This window comes from Ranitomeya imitator, chromosome 9, assembly GCF_032444005.1.
Source record: "Ranitomeya imitator isolate aRanImi1 chromosome 9, aRanImi1.pri, whole genome shotgun sequence".
NCBI lineage: Eukaryota > Metazoa > Chordata > Amphibia > Anura > Dendrobatidae > Ranitomeya > Ranitomeya imitator.
In genome coordinates, this window is record NC_091290.1 from 8,327,615 (window position 1) to 8,350,508 (window position 22,894).

Below are 22,894 nucleotides of genomic sequence, written 5' to 3' on the forward strand. Positions count from 1 at the left end.
TTCAATGAAGAAACATTTCAGTTTTTTTTTTTCACAGCAAGATTTTTAAAACCTCATTAAAAAGAAAAAAGCCAACTCTCTAAATAAATCTTACTGTGAGACCCTCAGTGTGGATGATGTAGTGTTCTGCGGGGGCTGCTATGTTCAAGCAGATCTGCGGCAAAAGCTCCAGAAAAGCCGCGTGGACCGGCTGTAAGGCTGTGTGCACACGGAGGTTTACCCGAAATCCATAGGGAATGAATAAAATGTTATAAAATGCTCCACAGACAACACAGAGGCTCCGGGGGCCGCGGACACGTGTGGGGTCTCCCCTCTACCTGTGGGGGCACACGGGTTGCCATGACAGCACGGAGGCCGGGAGGGGGGAGGCTGCGGCTCAGGCGGCGGGCGGAGCGTATAATTACCGGGGAGGCGGCGGCGGCGGCAGAGTGCGGGAGGACGGAGCTGGAGGACGGGCACAGGAGCCGCACAGCCCGGGGAGCAGCAGGACACAGGCCGGCACAGGTGAGGGGACGTGCGGAGACCCCCGTACTGAGCTGCTGCAGAACTACAACTCCCAGCAGGTGAGGAGCCCCCAGCCATATACTGCATTGGGGGGAATGCTGCTGTCATGGGGGACAGTGAGGAGCCTGGAGGGGTCCTGTGGGGCTGAGCCAGGGGAGACGTCGTGTGTGGATATGGGGGGCCGGGATGTGTGGTATGGGGGGCAGTGAGGTGGGGGGTTGTGTGGATATAGAGGGGTGTGTGTGTGTGTGTGTGTGTGTGTGTGTTTAGGGGGTTGTGTGGATATGGGGGACAGTGAGGAGCCCAGAGGGGTCCTGTGGGGCTGAGCCAGGGGAGACGTCGTGTGTGGGTATGGGGGGCGGTGAGGTGGGGGGTTGTGGATATAGGGGGCAGTGATGTGGGGGCAGTGGTGTGTGTGGATATGGGGGGTGGGTTGTGTGGATATGGGGGGCAGTGATGTGGGGGGTTGTGTGGATATGGGGGGCAGTTATGTGGGGGGTTGTGTGGATATAGGGGGCCGGGATGTGTGTGTGTGTTTAGGGGGTTGTGTGGATATGGGGGGCAGTGATGTGGGGGGTTGTGTGGATATGGGGGGCAGTTATGTGGGGGGGTTGTGTTGATATAGGGGGCAGTTATGTGGGGGGGTTGTGTGGATATAGGGGGCCGGGATGTGTGTGTGTTTAGGGGGTTGTGTGGATATGGGGGGCAGTGATGTGGGGGGTTGTGTGGATATGGGGGGCAGTGATGTGGGGGGTTGTGTGGATATGGGGGGCAGTGATGTGGGGGGTTGTGTGGATATGGGGGGCAGTGATGTGGGGGGTTGTGTGGATATGGGGGGCAGTGATGTGGGGGGTTGTGTGGATATGGGGGGCGGTGATGTGGGGGGTTGTGTGGATATGGGGGGTTGTGTGGATATGGGGGGCAGTGATGTGGGGGGTTGTGTGGATATGGGGGGCGGTGATGACTGGTACATGCAGTGCATATTCTGGGGTTTCTTCTCCATATTAGATGCAGTGAGGAGCGATCCACCATCCTCCTCCTCCTGGTGGTCCTGGCTTGTCTGTTTTCCTACCCCTGAGTGTCCGGTTGTCTCTTCGGTGGTTATTTTCCGTCTCCATTTTCAGGTGTCAGTTTCCCTGGTGGGATGCGGGGGGTGCGAGCGTTATAAACCTGCTCAGACTCTTAGCTTTTCCCTTGCTGCACCGTGTGAATTGCAGCTTTGCGGTCTGCCGTTTCTTTGCGCTGTGGATTGCGCAGTCTGTGATGCAGGGGATGAAATCTGCACAAAATCCTGGAGCAAAACTTGTGTAATGTGAAGCAGCCGCAGCTTATCTAACCAGTGTGAACATGTCCCAGAATGGGGGGCGCAGGCTCAGTCACGGGTGGGGTACGTGTCGCTGGGGGGGTCACAAGTTGCCCCTTCCATGTGTGCTGCTGGCGTGTTGGGGTATGTTTCCACGTTCAGGAAACGCTGCGTTTTTGACGGTGTTGAGCCGCAGCGTCCACATGTTACAGCATAGAGGGCATTTCATGAAATCCCGTCTCCACTATGCAGTAAGACTCATGCGGCAGACCCCCGAAAACGCACATGCGGCGTGTCTTTTGAGAACGCAGAATGTCCATACATTGCAGAAAAAACGCAAGGACGGCGCAGGTGACCTGCCAGTGACCTCAGGTGCAGATTTGGTCAGGATTTTACCTGCATATAATCCTGAACGTGGACACATACCCTTCGGTGGATGTGCCGGAGACGCTCCGCACGTGGGGCAGATATGGCCGCTGGAGCTGCCGCTCTTCCTCCCTGTGATTATTTTTTTCCCTCCTGTTGGGGTTTTCTTCCCTGCACCCTTTGTTTTTGGATGGTGGTGGCCCTGACTGTGGGGTCATACATGGTGCCGCTATGTGGACGGTACGCCTGGCACTATCGGCGGAGTATGTGGCTTTACAGTGTGTGCTGTGCGGGTTTATGGCCGTTTTATCTCCTTCTTATAGCAGCTCAACAAAGAAAAAAACATACGACAAAAGACTTCCAATCTTATCCTTCTTATAGCAGCTGTATACTGAGTACACAGACGGACGGCCTTCAATGTCTGTGGGGAATCGCCAGGAATGTATGGGAATCCTTCTGCCGCGTTCACACAGAGCAGATACGCTGCAGATCTTCTGACTCCAAAAAAAAAAATAAAGTTGCGGTTCCAGCTTTTTTTTTTTTTTTTTTTCCTGCATGGAAATTGGCCGGTGGTGCGATTTTTCCACTGTTGATGGGGTTTGTCCGCCTGTGGCCGATGCTTCCATTGAAAGCAGAATAGCTCAGCTGTGAGGGAAGCCTTGTTCTGTTAAAGGGGCGGTCATCACAAACCTCTCCTTTTAGGCTGTGTGCACATGGAGTATTTTTGCAAAGTTTTCATAGCCGAATTCAAGATTTGGTGGAGGATTTGAAGTTTCCAAAAACTCCTTGATAAACTCTGCGTCCGGGGCCTTGGAGTGAGAATCGGGGCCTTGGATACTCGCACGTTTACCGAGGACCGTCCCCTCTATTATGGGGGTCAGAGGAACGCTACATTCCCCCCCCCTGAAATGGTCGAGTGCAGCGGACAGAAGGCGACATGGACGGGATTTGTTGGATTCCTGCAGTTTGGTTCTTCAGGAAAGTTTTTGCTTTTTGTTTGCTCGGTTTTGTACATGGCAGCGAGGCTCATGTTGAAGTTTCCATGCGCCGTCCCTGCCAAGAGCGAGCTATGAGCGCGGTTTATCTGAGTGACATCTTGGCTTTCACTATTACATGACGTGTTTGGAGGTCTTAAAGGGATATCCCCATCCAGGATTGTTGGGGCTCCGACCACTGCTGATAATTAGGACGACTCCGGTCTCTTTGCAGGAGGCCGTGTGATACCTCGTCACCCAAGTGACCATCCTGGCAGTCAGGGGGTGCTGTTATTTGGACCACCTGTGCCTTTTCTTTCTTCCTGTTTTTTTTTTTTTTCAGCGTGACCTGCGTACCAGTAAATGCACATACCTCTTCGGTAAGATATTTGGGGCATTCAGAGGTGTGATGTGTAGGCTTTTTTTTTTTTTCCCTCTGCATTCACTAGTGACTCTTGAGGGCTTGTGTATGGGGTGGGGGGTATAGGACTTTACTGTGCAAATAGGTTGTAGTCTATTACGTCCCCAGGAGTCGTTTCTGCCCAAAAATGTAGCACAACAGCGCATGTTCCCTCATTTGCCCCCATAGTAGTCTATGGCCCGGGTCGGCACATCACATACGCCCGAATCTGATATGCGCCTCAACGGGACCAAATAATGGGTGCAGAAGCGCAGCGTGAAGGTGCATGTTTTGGATCTGCTGTGCTGCACTGCTAGGTCCAGCGTTCCTGGCCACTCGCCGGCTTCATTGGTCACCAGCCACATGCGCAAGTATCGCCGTGACTGACTGGTGGTCATGTGAATGATTGACGCGATGCCACCATTGCAGGTGCTGTGAGGAATTGAATAGGTGGATGTTACACGTGTGTGTGGTGTGTTTTTTTTCTTGTCTTAAATTTATGACAACCCCTTTAAACCACAAAATGGAAGTTGGAGTGAAGGTAACAGAGGTTGCCCACAGTGAGCGATGATGGACAATCCACCTAGTCCGTCATTTGTGTAATTCCCTCTACAAGGTTTTATCTCTCGGGAGCGTTTTGTACGTGCGATGCTGTCAGCAGTACACAATGATTACATGGGTGGGTGTGCTGCCGAGGGATCAGGGCAAAAAGCATTGCAGGCCCCTATAATCTTTATTTTTATATAGAAATCCAAAAAATAGAAAAACGCAAATGCACTCACCAAATATGCAGTTTCAAGTGTCCTTTATTGTAACACCAAATGGTACATCTTCACGGCACGGGGGAGTGGAAAGCAACGAGTGGGAGTGTGACAGACGAGACGACGGCCGTTTCGCGCTACACGGGAGCACTTCTACGGGTCCATATCCAAAGGGGAAGTGACGCCAGGTTAAGTAGGTGAATGAGCACGAACTCCACCTGCGTCATCATTTATTTTTATATAGCGCTAACATATTCTGCAGCGCTTTACAGGTTGCACACATTATCATCACTGTCCCCGATGAGGCTCACAATCTACATTCCCCATCAGTATGTCTTTGGAATGTGGGAGGAAACCGGAGTGCCCGGAGGAAACCCACGCAAACACGGAGAGAACATACAAAATCTTTGCAGATGTTGTCCTGGGTGGGATTAGAACCCAGGACCCCAGCGCTGCAAGGCTGCTGTACTAACCACTGCGATGGGCTGCTGCCCACGGGCCTCCTGCTGCCCACGGACCCCACTAATGAGGCTGCAGCTGCTGCATCACATGTGCATCATGGCGGCCTATTAATCGAGATGCAGCAGGTAGTAAGGGGGTCCGGCGGCCACTTCAGTATCCAGGGTCCTGTGAATGGTATAACTTGTTTTTGTTTGAGCCCATTGCTTATGACTTGATCTGCCAGTCTGATATGTACGGGGACCACCCGACTTTGTCCCGATAATGTCGGGGGAGAGGAGGGTCCACCAGTTGCTTTGTAACTTTATTTTTTTTGCGCAGATGGCTGAGCCGCTCCTCTGCCACGGGAGCTGGTGGCGGCTTTCTTGCCGGACACGGAGTGCTCCTGTGTATGGGGAAGATGCGGCTGACGGCCATCTAATGTGTACGGGGGTCTTAACTTGAGACCGGTACTGACCGCTGGCAGAATGTGATCGTGAAAGGCACACGTGTGTTATTTTCGCACTTGTCTGACTTGTTGCACTGGATTCACACTCGGTATGTGACCGTCTCTTGTTTAGGCTAAAAAAAATAAATAAAAGTAAATCTTGAATCTTGCAAAAGAGAACATCTGACCCGGCGCCGGTTCCCTTATCCATGCCCCCGGCTCGGCCAGGAGGAAACCTTCGCTTCCCCCTCTCAGTATTTATTGTGGTAAACTCCAATCCGGGGGTCCGGAGGCCGAGACGCCACCTGATTGGTGAAATGAAAAGTCCTTTTCTAGGATGCGTATGATGGGCGCTATATATCTGAGGCTTTTTTTTTTTTTTGTTTTTGTTTTGTTTTTGGCTTCCCCCAAAGAAACTTTAAAAATGTGGCCACCCACATAATAGAGCCGCTCTGTGTGATTGACTCATAGGGGAGAATGGTGGTCTCGACTTGGGTCACACGGCCAAAGACTGCAGAGTATTGCGCGGCCCCTGGTGGGGCACGGTGGACCCACTCGGATTATTTGCGGCCTGATTCAGTGGGATTTCCTTTCACTTGTTACTCTGATGTAGAAGCGGCACAGAATGATTTCTGGCTGCAGCTAAACTTGCCGCGTCCTTCATCCACCATAAGCGGCCATACTACACGACCCCGGTACTTGGCCGAATAAGTGTGGCCTCAAATCATCGGTGACTGGAGCAGCCAACACTGCACGAGCCCCGATCACACCCGGCAGCTGTGATAAGTTGGAGCAGAACTGGTTCCTGAGAATACCGCACGGACCGGCCCCTGACTCACCGGAGAGAAGGATTTATTAGCATTGCACAAGAGTAACAGAGGACGGGATCACTGCCAGCAGGGCGCCAATATTTACTAAAGCTCAGCACTGAGAAAAGTTATCAATCCCCCCCCACCCCTTTAATGAAGTGACCTGGTTTTAGGTAATTGTACAGGAGGAGGTGAGCTGTGCCATCACCTATTGTGAATGGTGGATCCTGTGTTATCTGCTGTATATAGAGGTGTTATCAGTCATTGTACAGGAGGAGGAGGTGAGCTGTGACATCACCTATTGTGAATGGTGGATCCTGTGTTATCTGCTGTATATAGAGGTGTTATCAGTCATTGTACAGGAGGAGGAGGTGAGCTGTGACATCACCTATTGTGAATGGTGGATCCTGTGTTATCTGCTGTATATAGAGGAGTTATCAGTCATTGTACAGGAGGAGGTGAGCTGTGCCATCACCTATTGTGAATGGTGGATCCTGTGTTATCTGCTGTATATAGAGGTGTTATCAGTCATTGTACAGGAGGAGGAGGTGAGCTGTGACCTATTGTGAATGGTGGATCCTGTGTTATCTGCTGTATATAGAGGAGTTATCAGTCATTGTACAGGAGGAGGTGAGCTGTGCCATCACCTATTGTGAATGGTGGATCCTGTGTTATCTGCTGTATATAGAGGTGTTATCAGTCATTGTACAGGAGGAGGAGGTGAGCTGTGACCTATTGTGAATGGTGGATCCTGTGTTATCTGCTGTATATAGAGGAGTTATCAGTCATTGTACAGGAGGAGGAGGTGAGCTGTGCCATCACCTATTGTGAATGGTGGATCCTGTGTTATCTGCTGTATATAGAGGAGTTATCAGTCATTGTACAGGAGGAGGTGAGCTGTGACATCACATATTGTGAATGGTGGATCCTGTGTTATCTGCTGTATATAGAGGTGTTATCAGTCATTGTACAGGAGGAGGAGGTGAGCTGTGACCTATTGTGAATGGTGGATCCTGTGTTATCTGCTGTATATAGAGGTGTTATCAGTCATTGTACAGGAGGAGGAGGTGAGCTGTGACATCACCTATTGTGAATGGTGGGTCCTGTGTTATCAGTCATTGTCACAGCTCCCCTCCTCCTGTACGGATCTATAGGATCCTGTGTTATTAGTTGTACTCCAGCTGTTATACGTCTGCAGCAGCCACTTCTCCTTTTTTTTGATAATATAGGATGGAGCATGTTGACATGTAACCTGCTCGATCATTCTTTTCCCTGACGTGCACTGTTGGGACTGATATAAATCAGATTTTGGGGCCCTGCATATGGTGACTGGTCACTCTGTTTTTTTTTTGTATTACACCTCCTTAAAGGGATTTGAGAAAGAAAGGAACGTGTGAGAGCTTGCTGCGTCCACTGGCTCCTATTGACCTAGCGGAAGCCCCCATAATTTCTGTGCTCTGGGTTAGGACCACAGGCAGGCGCAGTTTGGGCTGCAGCAATGCGTTGTATCTCGGGATCTGGCCGGGGCCATCGCTCCCTCCCCCCCCATTCCCTTTTTTTTCCCTTCTTCCCCAGAACAAAGCTCGTTCTGTCCACTGGAGCCCTGCGGTGGCTGCGCCCGCTGCGGGGGGCTCCTGCTGCACGGTGCGGTCTGCGGACGCTCTCTGGCATATTCCTGCGTTACGTCGATGAATTCACTCCGTGTATGACCCGAGCTCCCGGACACTGCGGCGCCGCTGCTCTCTGCCAGCACAGACCCAGATTTCCAGCCTGCTCGCTCCCGAGGCGGCATCTACCCTCGGCTCCAGGTACGATTCTTCATTAAGACCCCCGACATATTGGATGGGGGGGGCTGGTGCATTTATAGGGGATCTCTGTCGCTGCTTGTACCCTGTTGCACACAGAGCTGCCTGTGGGGGGCGCTCTGGAGCCTCTGCGGTAATGACCTATTTAGCTTCCTAAAGTGTTTATAGGGGGGGGTGAATACAGCAGGAGCTGCTGCCGTGACTCCCTAAAATCCCACGCTGAAACCAGAGCACCCCCCCAAAAGTCTGTTAACCCTTCCTCTGCTGGGTGCCGTGCAGGGCGCCGGGTCTCCGTCTTGCTGCGGACTCCTCTGAATGCACAATATTTCCTGTTATATTTTGGACCGGTGACAATTCCTGCAGGGACGGGGATGGCTCCTGACAGTGGATCCTTTTAGGCACGAGCCAGGAAAATATGTATTTTCTGTGCAATTTAATACCAAAGGGGTTTGGCAGCCTGGTTTGTGTTCAGGTCGTGGTTGTTCTCGGTGCCGGGGTCTGGCCGTTTTCTGTAGGAAGGGTATGCACGGTAATACCGGCGTGTGCCCGGTCCTTTATAAACCCGTCCGGGCAGTTCCTGTGCCAGCCGCTCCGCAGAGGATCCCACCGCCGGAGGCATTTCTTCTTCTTCTTCTTCTTCTTCTTCTTCTTCTGCCTGGGAATGATTTGTATATGCCAAGCAAGAACAGCGGGGCAAAGGTGAGCAGGCTGGAGCGTATTCGTAAGCGCCCGTCCTTGCGAAATATCGGCGTTCAGGCAGGGAGCGACTTCAGGGTGGGAGAATTAAATAGGATTGCATCAGTTTGTGTTTTGGGAATTCCAACGACCAAGGAATAGGGAATACAGGGTAAGTATGGCGTCTGTGCGACCATGTATGGGCCACGATGAATTATACTTTATTATTGGGCATATTGCAGTTCCACCAGCCCCATCCTTAACTGTCAAAGTAACTGAGGTTCCTCTAGCGCTGCGGCTTGCGCCCCTCTACCCATTAAGAGCACATGCACACCCGGAGAAGCATGTGTTATCACTGCTGTACACAGGGTTGTGTGCCATCACTAGTGCTGATCTGTGCCATACACTGTCACTGATGCCGATCTGTGCTGTATCTGTGTATGATGCAGTGTCCTCTGGGGCTGGATCTGTATACGGTGCTGTATCTGTGCGACATACAATGTTGTCACTAATGCTGATCTGTGCGACATGCAATGTCCTCTCTGGCGCTGCATTCTGTACATGTATACTGTATCTGGTGCTGTATCTGTGCATCATGCACTGTCCTCTGTGGGACTGTATCTGTATATGGTGCTGTATCTGTGCAATATGCACTGTCCTCTCTGGGGCTGCATTCTGTACATGTATACTGTATCTGGCGCTGTGTCTGTACATCAGGCAGTGTCCTCTGTGGGACTGTATCTGTGTATGGTGCTGTATCTGTGCAATATGCACTGTCCTCTCTGGGGCTGCATTCTGTACATGTATACTGTATCTGGTGCTGTATCTGTGCATCATGCAGTGTCCTCTGTGGGACTGTATCTGTATATGGTGCTGTATCTGTGCAATATGCACTGTCCTCTCTGGGGCTGTATCTGGTGCTGTGTCTGTACATCAGGCAGTGTCCTCTGTGGGACTGTATCTGTGTATGGTGCTGTATCTGTGCAATATGCACTGTCCTCTCTGGGGCTGCATTCTGTACATGTATACTGTATCTGGTGCTGTATCTGTGCATCATGCAGTGTCCTCTGTGGGGCTGTATCTGGTGTGTGTTGTCTGTACATCAGAGAGTCCTCCATGGGGCTGTATCTGGTGCTGTATCTGTACATCATGCAGTGTCCTGTGGGACTGTATCTGTGTATGGTGCTGTATCTATGTAATATGCAGTGTCCTCTCTAGGGCTGATCTGTGCCGTACACTGGGCCATACGATGTCATCACTGCAGCTGATTGCCGTCTTTAAGGATTACATGGATGTAAGGGGCTTAAACTTGCGTTTACTTGACCTTATTGAATCGCTTATTTTGTTCCTCAGTCGAGAGGTGAAGACTCAGATGTGAATACCTTTCTTAGATTTGTTTTTGTTTTCCCCGTGATTCCCTCTTTATCTTTGCCATGATATTTGCTCATCCCTGGGTCCTCGTGAAGGCGGCCATCAGAGCGAGGAGTCGTGTTTCCCGGACAATGACGTTCCATCAGTGACCTGGGTGACGTGAAGTTTTGCACAAATGCCCCTTTAACTCTTCGCTGGCCGATCCCACTGCTGTACGGTAAGATCCAGCGTCGTACAATACAGGACCGGTTTCTGATCGCTGTTGGTCTTCTCGGCTCCTCACTTGGTGCATGACGGCGTGTGACCCCGATATCTAGAAGTGGAGCAGACGGCATCTGATTGCACCGCCGTGGGCCGGGTTATCGGATGGTGGGCCGTCACAAGTCTGATGTAGCGTTCCCCCTCCGCCACCATTGTGCGGCTCCTGTGGAGGGTCCGGCGGTGTGTAATGCCGGCAGGTTCAGCTCGGGGGGCCCGATATCCACGTCTCGGGGACCCTCTTCTGTCCTTATGCTGAGTCTGTGCATGATGAATGAGGGGCTCTGTTCTGCCGCGGCTGTGGGGGCTTTTACGGAGCCACATTTGCATTCCCTTATTGTCCCATCATCTCGCTGACCTTTCGGTAGGGGAGATCCGAGGGGCGATGTCTTCCAGATCCGTCTATAAACGACGCTTTGTCTCTGGTTTGCTTCTGGTCCTCGGAGTCGGTCTGCAATCCACTTTCTGTACAGACAGTCGCTGCTGCTGCATCTCCTCTTGTTTCATGCTTTACACTTCTGCGCTGCTCCATCAGGGCACAGCACCCCTACAAAACGTGTCCGAAGGGAGATTCTGGAGTTCCCCTTTAAGCTTACAACCCTCTTGGCCTCCTATTGGTCAGAGCCGCTGTGACTCCTCCTAAAAAGGCCGAATGGGACCAATATGGCGGCCGATCTATGAGGGGCCATGGTGGTCCTCCGCCCCTGCAGGACGTCTCGCGTTCCTCCGTGCTGCTCTCCTACATCGGTCTTATGGCTTAGTCTTCTTTCATTGGGGGCGTCTGGTGACCACAAGTCAAACCGCAGCCATGTTCCATCTGAGCTGGGAGACCGTGTCTTGTGGCTGAGAAATATTGAACAGGACCGCTGCAGCCAATCTGTGACCGTTGATTGGCTGCAGTGGTCACACAGCAATATGTAGGCAATTGACGGAACACCAGCAGCAATAGGAGTAGTTGGGAGTCATACAGAGGGGTATGTGGGGGCCACCCCTCCTATGTGCGTTCCGAGACCACCACGGGCCTACTAATTCAATCCTTCTCCGTCCAGCGTGCGCCATGTCGGCCCCCGTTCTGCCGTTGGCACCCGGCCATGTGCTGCCAATATCGATGACTTGGCCGAGGGTCAAGCATGGTTGGACAATGGTTGGAAACAGCTGTTCTCTGCCTCACGAGCCCCCCACATCTCCCAGTGCCCCCCGACCTCCCCATATAAACGCACGTTTGGTCCCTTTGTGCACTTGTTCTATAGGGGGGAGTCGGTCGCTGTGAAATATCTGAACAAAGTGCAACGGTGTGAAGATTACACGTGGCTGCTTCCCCCTTGTCCTCAGGTCACCAGGCCCCCTGTAGCCGGCCATCTTTACTGAGCGTGTGCGGCTGACCTATAGCTCGAGTCCATCCGGTCACCTGGCCACGCACTTACATGGAAGGCTGTGTACGACCCATTGGTGCCCGCGCCCAGATCAAAGATGGCAGCATCTGCATCGCTTGCCAGCGTTAAAGGCATTTCTGACTCCAGAATCAGGACCCCCCATCCTGCTGACTTCAACTGCAAGTTCTCAGAGATATATTTAACTTTTTTTTTTTTTTTTTCTTCTTCCCTCCCTCGCGACCATGATATAATGTGACGCCTGAAGACTTCTCTCGGAGTGACAGCCAGATCTATAGAATTACACCCAGCTCTTCCTCCGGTACGCTGTGTATCGGGATGTGCAATGACTCGTGGTGTCTCTATAGCTGCTACCAGGTTTAACCCCTTATAACCCAGTCTGCACTTCATTACCGGTATGACGTACTACACTGGTCTGTGCAGACTGGGGCAGACACTTGGTGACTTTTCATCCAGTTTTCCTCTGTCTTGTGGTCGTGCATTTCTTCTGACTATTGTACTGCAAGGTGCAGCTCTGCCGCCATCATACCAATCCTGGGTGCGCAGGTTTCCATCTCATCTAGACAAGCGTGATGTACGGTATTCATACCTGTCCGGTCTGTTTTGTGAACTGCTTCGCCCCTATAGGTTGTCTGCCATTCTAGCTGCGATTTATAAAGTAAATGGATCTGAGCTGCAGTATCGCACACAACCTGTGCACAGGGGTGGTGCTGTCTCCCCCTTGTGGACAATTATTTTATGTGCATATTTGCTCCAGAAAAGTAGTGCAGACTGTATGTGACGTGTGGTGCTGGGGGGAGAGTCTGAGCGATTTTTCTAGATAAATTGGTGACATCGATCCGTGTAGACTGACTTGGGGTCTTACGATGTGTGGGCGACCTCTGCTGTGACCTTCTGCATCGTGTGAGCGGAGGAAACCTCGTGCATCGCGGGTTGTTACAGAACGCTCGTAATTACGGATTTTTGCCCCAATGCCCCATAGAGACCGGGAGAAGCTCCCCAATATCACAACTAACACCCGCTACTTGCATTGTTACCTTTTCAGTTTTTCTCCGCTTGCAATGACGGGACCCTTGCTGTAGTGGGGGGGTCCTCACTGTCAGGGGATGGTTGGCTTTGGGCCACCATAGTCTACATTGTTGCCCATTCTTTGGAGCGGACGTTCTGATATGTTGGTTGTCGGCAGCAGCTGATAACGCGACGTCGCCCGACTATTGGGGTGACTTATTACTGACTGGACACGGCTGACGTGCGTCGGGGCCGGCAGTCTGTATTTTAGCCGGTCAGTGCGGTGACTCCATGATGTCACATGTGACTGCGCCGTGTGAAAACTTCTGCAGAACTTCTGTTGCCTCCGAGCTTTATAAGATCCGGATGTTGAGTCGTGATGGACGCCTTTCCAGCGACTGGAATCCACCGTCATTGTGGATCAAGTAGATCTCCAACCTTCACCGTGCGGCCGACCCTCGCCGTCCTCCAGCTCCACGGTAAATGCTTCTGTCCTGCTGTTTCTACAGAACTTTGCTCCCAGATCCGGCGGTGCTTTATTAGGGCGAGCTGCTAATATGGAGGGCGAGCGGAGACTGACACAATGGCGGCCAGGAGCAAGTCCGTCCGACACGGGGGGCCGCACAGCACCACACACCTCTGGTGTCCACGATCATTCCTATTACAGTGGTGACCAGACGGCGGGCGGCCATTGTGTGGGTAGAAAATCGCTTTTCTTACCTATTGATGGATCCTTTTTCTGATCATTTTTTTTTTTTTTTTTTTTTTTTTTCCTAGAGCCGCCATGTTCCGGTGCATGTGGTTATTGGGCGCAACATGTCACCGCTGTCTTGTTACTCGCCTGTATCTGCCGGTGACATCTGCGACACTTCTGCCCCGTCCGTGCATCGCCTGTCTGGTGAGGATCGGTGATGACTTATTGATTGGTGGGGGTCCGCTGCTCCACTCATACATAAGTTACTCTGGCAGGGGGGCCGGTAATTACACAGACTGGATTACGGCGGGGTCCCCACTGGGAATTCATGCAATGGATTTACCTCCCAGATTCTCTCATAATTTATGCATTTATTGATCCGAGCGCCGTGTCGCTCTGTGCTGCGGATGTCGGTGCGTGCTTCACCCTCCGCAACTTACAATGTGCCGCTTACAGTACGGCGCGGTCACAAATGCTGAGCTACGTGTGTCTGGAGCCCCCCGGTGGGGCAGTGTGTGTGTGTGTGTCCGGAGCCCCCCCAGTGGGGCAGTGTGTGCCCGGAGCCCCCCGGTGGGGCAGTGTGAGTGTGTCTGGAGCCCCCCTAGTGGGGCAGTGTGTGTGTGTGTGTGTCTGGAGCCCCCCTAGTGGGGCAGTGTGTGTGTGTCTGGAGCCCCCCTAGTGGGGCAGTGTGTGTGTGTGTGTGTGTGTGTGTGTGTGTGTCTGGAGCCCCCCTAGTGGGGCAGTGTGTGTGTGTCTGGAGCCCCCCTAGTGGGGCAGTGTGTGTGTGTGTGTCTGGAGCCCCCCTAGTGGGGCAGTGTGTGTGTGTGTGTCTGGAGCCCCCCTAGTGGGGCAGTGTGTGTGTGTGTGTCTGGAGCCCCCCTAGTGGGGCAGTGTGTGTGTGTCTGGAGCCCCCCTAGTGGGGCAGTGTGTGTGTGTCTGGAGCCCCCCTAGTGGGGCAGTGTGTGTGTGTGTGTGTCTGGAGCCCCCCTAGTGGGGCAGTGTGTGTGTGTCTGGAGCCCCCCTAGTGGGGCAGTGTGTGTGTGTGTGTGTGTGTGTGTGTGTGTGTCTGGAGCCCCCCTAGTGGGGCAGTGTGTGTGTGTCTGGAGCCCCCCTAGTGGGGCAGTGTGTGTGTGTGTGTCTGGAGCCCCCCTAGTGGGGCAGTGTGTGTGTGTGTGTGTCTGGAGCCCCCCTAGTGGGGCAGTGTGTGTGTGTCTGGAGCCCCCCTAGTGGGGCAGTGTGTGTGTGTGTGTCTGGAGCCCCCCTAGTGGGGCAGTGTGTGTGTGTGTGTCTGGAGCCCCCCTAGTGGGGCAGTGTGTGTGTGTGTGTCTGGAGCCCCCCTAGTGGGGCAGTGTGTGTGTGTGTGTCTGGAGCCCCCCTAGTGGGGCAGTGTGTGTGTGTGTGTCTGGAGCCCCCCTAGTGGGGCAGTGTGTGTGTGTGTGTGTCTGGAGCCCCCCTAGTGGGGCAGTGTGTGTGTGTGTGTCTGGAGCCCCCCTAGTGGGGCAGTGTGTGTGTGTCTGGAGCCCCCCTAGTGGGGCAGTGTGTGTGTGTCTGGAGCCCCCCTAGTGTGTGTGTCTGGAGCCCCCCTAGTGGGGCAGTGTGTGTGTGTCTGGAGCCCCCCTAGTGGGGCAGTGTGTGTGTGTCTGGAGCCCCCCTAGTGGGGCAGTGTGTGTGTGTGTCTGGAGCCCCCCTAGTGGGGCAGTGTGTGTGTGTCTGGAGCCCCCCTAGTGGGGCAGTGTGTGTGTGTGTGTCTGGAGCCCCCCTAGTGGGGCAGTGTGTGTGTGTGTGTCTGGAGCCCCCCTAGTGGGGCAGTGTGTGTGTGTGTGTCTGGAGCCCCCCTAGTGGGGCAGTGTGTGTGTGTGTGTCTGGAGCCCCCCTAGTGGGGCAGTGTGTGTGTGTGTGTGTCTGGAGCCCCCCTAGTGGGGCAGTGTGTGTGTGTGTGTCTGGAGCCCCCCTAGTGGGGCAGTGTGTGTGTGTCTGGAGCCCCCCTAGTGGGGCAGTGTGTGTGTGTCTGGAGCCCCCCTAGTGTGTGTGTCTGGAGCCCCCCTAGTGGGGCAGTGTGTGTGTGTCTGGAGCCCCCCTAGTGGGGCAGTGTGTGTGTGTCTGGAGCCCCCCTAGTGGGGCAGTGTGTGTGTGTCTGGAGCCCCCCTAGTGGGGCAGTGTGTGTGTGTGTCTGGAGCCCCCCTAGTGGGGCAGTGTGTGTGTGTCTGGAGCCCCCCTAGTGGGGCAGTGTGTGTGTGTGTGTCTGGAGCCCCCCTAGTGGGGCAGTGTGTGTGTGTGTGTCTGGAGCCCCCCTAGTGGGGCAGTGTGTGTGTGTGTGTCTGGAGCCCCCCTAGTGGGGCAGTGTGTGTGTCTGGAGCCCCCCTAGTGGGGCAGTGTGTGTGTGTGTGTGTCTGGAGCCCCCCTAGTGGGGCAGTGTGTGTGTGTGTGTGTGTCTGGAGCCCCCCTAGTGGGGCAGTGTGTGTGTGTGTGTGTCTGGAGCCCCCCTAGTGGGGCAGTGTGTGTGTGTGTCTGGAGCCCCCCTAGTGGGGCAGTGTGTGTGTGTGTCTGGAGCCCCCCTAGTGGGGCAGTGTGTGTGTGTGTCTGGAGCCCCCCTAGTGGGGCAGTGTGTGTGTGTGTCTGGAGCCCCCCTAGTGGGGCAGTGTGTGTGTGTGTGTCTGGAGCCCCCCTAGTGGGGCAGTGTGTGTGTGTGTGTGTGTCTGGAGCCCCCCTAGTGGGGCAGTGTGTGTGTGTGTCTGGAGCCCCCCTAGTGGGGCAGTGTGTGTGTGTCTGGAGCCCCCCTAGTGGGGCAGTGTGTGTGTGTCTGGAGCCCCCCTAGTGGGGCAGTGTGTGTCTGGAGCCCCCCTAGTGGGGCAGTGTGTGTGTGTCCGGAGCCCCCCCAGTGGAGCAGTGTGTGTGTGTCTGGAGCCCCCCTAGTGGGGCAGTGTGTGTGTGTCTGGAGCCCCCCTAGTGGGGCAGTGTGTGTCTTGAGCCCCCCTAGTGGGGCAGTGTGTGTGTGTGTCTGGAGCCCCCCTAGTGGGGCAGTGTGTGTGTGTGTCTGGAGCCCCCCTAGTGGGGCAGTGTGTGTGTCTGGAGCCCCCCTAGTGGGGCAGTGTGTGTGTGTCTGGAGCCCCCCTAGTGGGGCAGTGTGTGTGTGTCTGGAGCCCCCCTAGTGGGGCAGTGTGTGTCTGGAGCCCCCCTAGTGGGGCAGTGTGTGTGTGTCCGGAGCCCCCCCAGTGGAGCAGTGTGTGTGTGTGTGTCTGGAGCCCCCCTAGTGGGGCAGTGTGTGTCTTGAGCCCCCCTAGTGGGGCAGTGTGTGTGTGTGTCTGGAGCCCCCCTAGTGGGGCAGTGTGTGTGTGTGTCTGGAGCCCCCCTAGTGGGGCAGTGTGTGTGTGTGTCTGGAGCCCCCCTAGTGGGGCAGTGTGTGTGTGTGTCCGGAGCCCCCCGGTGGGGCAGTGTGCCGCTTGTGATCCTGTGGCTGTAATTGATCCGATGCCTCCTGACTAATGCCGCTGGTGTTGGTTGCGGGGACGTTCAGTAATGAGGCAGAGGCGCTTTTATTTTGGGTGTCGCTGACTTGCACTTGACAGCTGGACTGTTACATGGGACCCCGAGCGCTTGGTCATCCTGACGGCTAATAATACCACCTGTCTGAGCGCACGCTCTCCGCACGGACGTAATATAGGATGGGCTGAAAAAAGGGCCCCAGCCTCTGACACGGTCATTATGGCCAATTCCCCCAATAATGTGACCTCCACCAGGCAATGTGGAGACGTCTGGTGACCGCGGCTCTAATGGCTGCACCATCACACTATGACACGCGGCGTTTAACCTTCCGCTGCACAAACCGACTTATTGCTGCAACTTCGTAAAACTCTTGCGTCCAATCAATTCCCTGCAGGTTTCTCCCCTGCAGTAGAACGTCGCAGCTAATGCAGAATCGCAGAGAAAACGTCCCGGTGAAGTCTCCTGCCGTGGACGGATTTTCGGTGGTCTCCTGTGGTCCTCACTTAGTCCTCGGTGGTGAAGATCTGCAGCGCGGAGGCGGATGTCACACACTCGGCGTCGGACAATTTGATGCAGATTTTCTCGTGGATTTAGTAAAATCTCGTGCATAAATGATAAGGATGTTCTGACGTGTGAACATATCCTGAGGATTTCTTGCAGCCCCTGGGGCGGCATTCTTACCCCGCAGTCAGTGAGTGTATAATTGCTGTGTGTGAAGTCGTTTATCGCGGGCGCTGCTCCCCCATTATTACATTTAATGTTCCTCTGTTCTCCCAGACCTGCTGTAGCTTCAGGCAGTGATTTAGGAAATACCCTTCGTATATGGATTATGAAGGACGCATGATGAAAATGCTTAAAGGGAAGAGGTTTTATTATTGCTTTAATGCATTTAATTTTTTTTTTTTATACAGTTTTGTGTATGCAGCTCCTATGCAAAACAATGCATCATGCGTTGACTTGCTGAATGCTATCTCCCATACAGACATGAACAATTCCTGCTCCTCGGTCTCTATGCAGCACATGTGAATAATTAGCAGCAGCATGGAGCATATTTTACAGCATTACTGAGCAGTGTAGCTGTGAATCCAGCTCTGGTGTGCGAAACACTTGCTAAACAGCTGCAGCACAATCTCTCTTCATTTACCTGTTATCGCTGTGCCCCTGCCTTCCCTCCCCATTAATGGACCTCAGTAGATGGCTGCAATCTGATCCCTCAGTGAGCAGACCCTGGACGGCTACAATCTGATCCCTCAGTGAGCAGACCCTAGAGAGCTGCAATCTGATCCCTCAGTGAGCAGACACGTCTGTCTCCAGACAGGTTTAAGTGTTTCAGGGTGAAGCAGTGGAGAAAAGAAGCAGATTTCTCTAATATTGAGAATCTGAGATGGTTTACTGTTCTCTCGTCATTAGCCGCTGCCCTCTTCTCCTCCATGCTTTACACTGCAGCTTTGATTTTTAGGTTTGGCTTTTGTTTTGAGGGATAATAACCGAGTAGATTTCATTTTGTGGCTCGGAGAGAATAAACTTAAGGAGCGAATTCCCCAGTATACTGATGATACTGATACTTGGATAATTGGCATGGGAGGCCTCCACCCTAAGGCTGGAGTCACACTCAGCGTATGCAAATACGGTCCGTATATTACGGCCGTAATACGCTGAAAAGTCCCGAAAATAGTGGTCCGTAGCTCCTCCGTAGGCAGGGTGTGTCAGCGTTTTTTGCGCATTGGCATCCTCCGTATGTAATCCGTATGGCATCCGTACTGCGTGTTTTTATCGCAGGCTTGCAAAACCGACATACGCCTATACAAGGGATCCATGTGTTTAAAAAAAAAAATATTAACACACACATATATATATATATATATATATATATATATATATATATATCTCAGTAGACACATATATGTGTATATATATTATTACTTCATACAGCCGCGATATAGCAAAAAGCCGGTAATTACCGGCTTTTTCTTTCTCCTTCCTAAAACCCGACATGATTTGAGACCGGTTTACATACAGTAAACCATGTCTTCTCTCCATTTTTTTTGCAGATTCCACACTACTAATGTCAGTAGTGTGTTTCTGCAAAATTTGGCCGTTCTATCTACTAAATTAAAGGGTTAAATGGCGGAAAAAATTGGCGTGGGCTCCCGCACAATTTTCTCCGCCAGAGTAGTAAAGCCAGTGACTGAGGGCAGATATTAATAGCCTGGAGAGGGTCCATGGTTATTGGCCCTCCCCCCCCCCCTGGCTAAAAACACCTGCCCCCAGCCACACCAGAAAAGGCACATCTGGAAGATGCGCCTATTCTGGCATTTGGCTACTCTCTTCCCATTCCCGTGTAGTGGTGGGATATGGGGTAATGAAGGGTTAATGCCACCTTGCTATTGTAAGGTGACATTAAGCCTGATTAATAATGGAGAGGCGTCAATTATGACACCTATCCATTATTAATCCAAATGAATGAAAGGGTTAAAAAAAACACACACACACACACATTATTAAAAATTATTTTAATGAAATAAAACCAAAGGTTGTTGTAATATTTTATTTAACGCCCAATCCAATCACTGAAGACCCTTGTTCTGTGATAGAAAAAACATAATAAACCAACAATATACTTACCTTCCGCAGATCTGTAAAGTCCAACGATGTAAATCCTTCTGAAGGGGTTAAAACATTTTGCAGCCAGGAGCTTTGCTAATGCAGGCTGCTCCTCGCTGCAAAACCCCGGGGAATGAAGCTAAATATAGGTCACTGATCTATATTTAGCTTCATTTGCGGTGAGGCGCCCTCTGCTGGATGTTCATAGATCGTCGGAACTTACCTAGAAAGCCTGGGAGCTCAGAAGTCAGTGTGATTTTACTGTACACCGCACTGAATTACCGGCTTTTCTCGCTAACACCGCTGCGTATTTCTCGCAAGTCACACTGCTTGTCCGTGTGTAATCTGTATTTTTCACGCTTCCATAGACTTTCATTGGCGTATTTCTTGCGCAGTACGGTGACAAACGCAGCATGCTGCGATTTTGTACGGCCGTAGAAAGCCGTAAAATACGGCAGATAGGAGCTGGGGCATAGAGAATAATTGTGCCGTATTTTTTGCGAGTTTTACGGACGTAGTTTCTGCGCTCTTACGTCCGTAAAACTCGCAAGTGTGACGCCGCCCTAAGGGAGATTTTTTTTTTTTTGCATTAAAGTAGAGATCACTCGGTGATCGTTGGGGTCCTCACTGATCCGGAGATTCGAGGGTCTGTAGCGCCGCCGACCCTGTAAGTAGAAAGACTGCACTTTATTCTAAGTATTAATGGTGTCCGTGCTTAAAGGGGCGGTCTGTGTGCAATCCATCTCTGTAGCCTGTAGGGGGCGTCTCATGAAGACGGCTGATGGGATCTGAGCCGTCGATCATCTGGTCATTGTACGGTAATGGCCCGGAGGGGCACGGTCACCGATGGTGTCTGCTATGGGGGAAGTGTGCTATAACATGGGGCAGACCCCTGTATGAAGCCCCTCACTAGTGTAGTGGTAAGTCGGGCCTGTGAGGGTCGGGGGGGCGGATGAGTGCGCTCCCTAGTCGTCCAATCGTCTTAGTTTCTTGGGTTTCGGGGGAAAATTGTCTGAGTGAATACCCTATTATTGCCTTCTTGTAGGGGGGGGGGGGGGTGTTTTTTTTTTTTTTTGTTTTTTTTTCTCCCTGTGGCTCTTCATTTCTCTTGACTGGATTTGGGGTTCACGAGACCACTGGAGCTATCCTGTCCTCACCTCTTTCTTGGTGTTTTGAGTCTGGGCGTGAGGGAGCCGGGACCCTGTGTACGCGGCCTCCTTATTCCTGCGTCCTTTATGGCACCCAGTGGGTGAGCTCCAGTGTTTCCAGAGAGTAGAGGTGCCAGGACAGACTCGTAGGATTGAGGATGATGGGGTTAAATGTTTATAATGTATACTTCTGCAATGGAGCACGATATGTGCTAGGACGAGCGCCTTATGCAGACCCTCCAGCTCTCTATCAATAATGCCGGATCACCACAGCGCCATACACCGTGCAGTGGCCGTTCTCGGAACTGCATCACGTTCACCCCTATAGGAGCTGAGACTTCAGGGGCGCGTCGCCGCTTGTGTCCGCACCCGTTGGGCCTGTTCATCAGCTTATTTCTCGTATATCCTCCCCTTCCATAGGGCTGACTATTGTAAATAAATAGAAACCCCCTTTAACATGTTGAGAAGTTGTCGCCTGTGGAGCGGGACAGGATGTGACCACCCGGTGCGCAGTTGTCAGAAGGATGTGACTGAGCGGGGGAGAACCCTTGTTGCCATTTTTGATGATGCGGGGGTATTCGGGGGCCGGCGTTGCCCTAAGTGTCGGGCCGCTCCCGTTTTGGGCCCTTTATGATTAAGCCGTCCGGTGGAATTGGTTCCTCAGATGTCGGTGAGGTGTCGCCGTCTGGGAAGGGTCCGTGCAATTTAGGATCCCATGTCGCCTCTCGGGCTCCGGACCGCTCCCTGTGGGGGTTTCATGAGTCACTGACTGTAAGGAGGGGGTTAGCGGCATCACTGGGGCGTCATATTGGCCAGTGCTATATTGGGGTCTCCATATTTATAGAGCATCATGTGAGGAGCATGCGAGCTCCGTGTGCAGCTGCCCCTGACCGCTCATCTTCTCTCTGCAGGTCTGAGCTCGCCCGTCCCTCCCTCTGTAGGAGCGCATCGTCTGGCTGCAAGGTACGTGCCCTGAATCCTGAGAGCCGGGGGTCCATGCACTGCACATCAGACCCTGCTCCTCCGGTAAGACTGCACCTCGCTGCTTTACACGGGGGTCCGACAGATCCTGGAATCTGCAGCTGCGTCCCCCCGCCGTCTCCTGTCCATTGGCAGAACCGCGAGCGGCAGGATCTGCTGTGTCCGTGTCCCCCGACGGTCACCATTGTGGATACTGGTAGATCAGGATCTCGGTACTTATCCCTGGGGGGCCGGTAAAGTTTATAAAAGTTTGGGTCTGGAGAATGCAATCATCGCAGGTCGGGAGTCGTGGTTTCCTGGAATTACTTCTATGCTTTATAGGTTTTTATTTGGTTATTTTTTGCTATTTGACTTTTTGCTCACATTCCTCTGGAAATAGGAAAGTCCTTGGGGCGCCCTTGGCTAAAGTCTTGGTAGTTTGGGGGGACATCACTTGTGGGGGTGCAATATTGGATGTCATATAGGTCACAGTATTGCCAGTCAGAACTTCAGGAAAGTTGGATGACTGCTCTGTGTGTAGCAATAATGCATCCTGAACTTATTTCTTATTTGTTTTTAATCCCCTCTCCCTAAGATGGGGGGGGGGGGGGGGGGGGGGACCTAGGACCCCCACACCCACCCCGAGAAGCGGCCTCTATGTAGCCCCCACCATCAGAGATGTTTTGGGCTTTCTCAGTCAGTCCCCTTGACAATGAATGGAGCAGAGGTTGGGTGTGTGCCACCTGCACCATTCGGGGCAACAGTCTTGTTCCTGGGGGGGCAACTCGTGGGCTTTTTTTTTTTTTTTATTTTTTTTTTTTGTCCAAATTTGAAATTTGCTTTAAGGTTTTCGAAATCTGATAGAGATATATATTTATATATATATATATATTTTTTTTTTTTCTTTAAATTACAAATCGTGGGAGTGACTGTACAGACCCCAAACATGAGGCCACTTCTCTCCAGGGGCTGATAAATGCACAATTTACCATAGATGCCGTCACGGTGGGTGTATGGGCCGTGTATTGTGCCCCCAGGGTGATGCCCATTGTGGGGGGGAGGCAGTTCTGACCTTTCCGGATTTCGATCCTCCTCGCCGTCCCCCATCTCAGGCTGGTGGGTGGCAGTAATGGGGAGGCGGGGGCGCCCTCATGGCTGGCAGCAGGTGCTGATATTTTAGGCCTGTGTTCAATGTTTATTTTGGGAGTGAGAACAGTTTCCGTTCTTGGATCGTTTGCTCATTTAATAACGAGGAGTCGGAGTCTGAGGAATCTCTGAAGCCAATACAAGGGACGGCGTCTGACCGGACCCCTGGGTCTTTATAGTGGGGTACGATCGGACTGTGGGGGGACATCTCTAAATAAATGTCCCACTCGGGCCAAGGAATATGGTGCGACCAATAAGGGGTGACGTGTAATATCCAGGCCCAGGGGTCCGTTATATACGGTCACGGCAGGAAAAGACCCCCCTATGTGGTTATATAGGGGGCTACTT

The 22,894-nt window shown here is 52.6% G+C and overlaps 1 protein-coding gene across 22 annotated transcripts in view; it reads left to right on the forward strand.

Moving 5' to 3' along the window:
• The first annotated feature begins 407 nt into the window (after nt 1-407).
• Nucleotides 408-22,894, forward strand: part of PACSIN3 (protein kinase C and casein kinase substrate in neurons 3) — a 37,630-nt gene continuing 15,143 nt past the window's right edge. For 5 of the 22 annotated variants that reach the window (XM_069739038.1, XM_069739056.1, XM_069739057.1 and 2 more), the window contains exons 1-2: nt 408-563; nt 21,352-21,403. The gene's annotated coding sequence lies outside the window, so the exon portion shown is untranslated. Of the gene's footprint in view, nt 564-7,520; nt 7,812-8,488; nt 8,508-9,993; nt 10,072-21,351; nt 21,467-22,894 lie in introns of those variants that run through there. The other 17 variants (XM_069739039.1, XM_069739049.1, XM_069739059.1 and 14 more) reach the window with 13 other exon arrangements.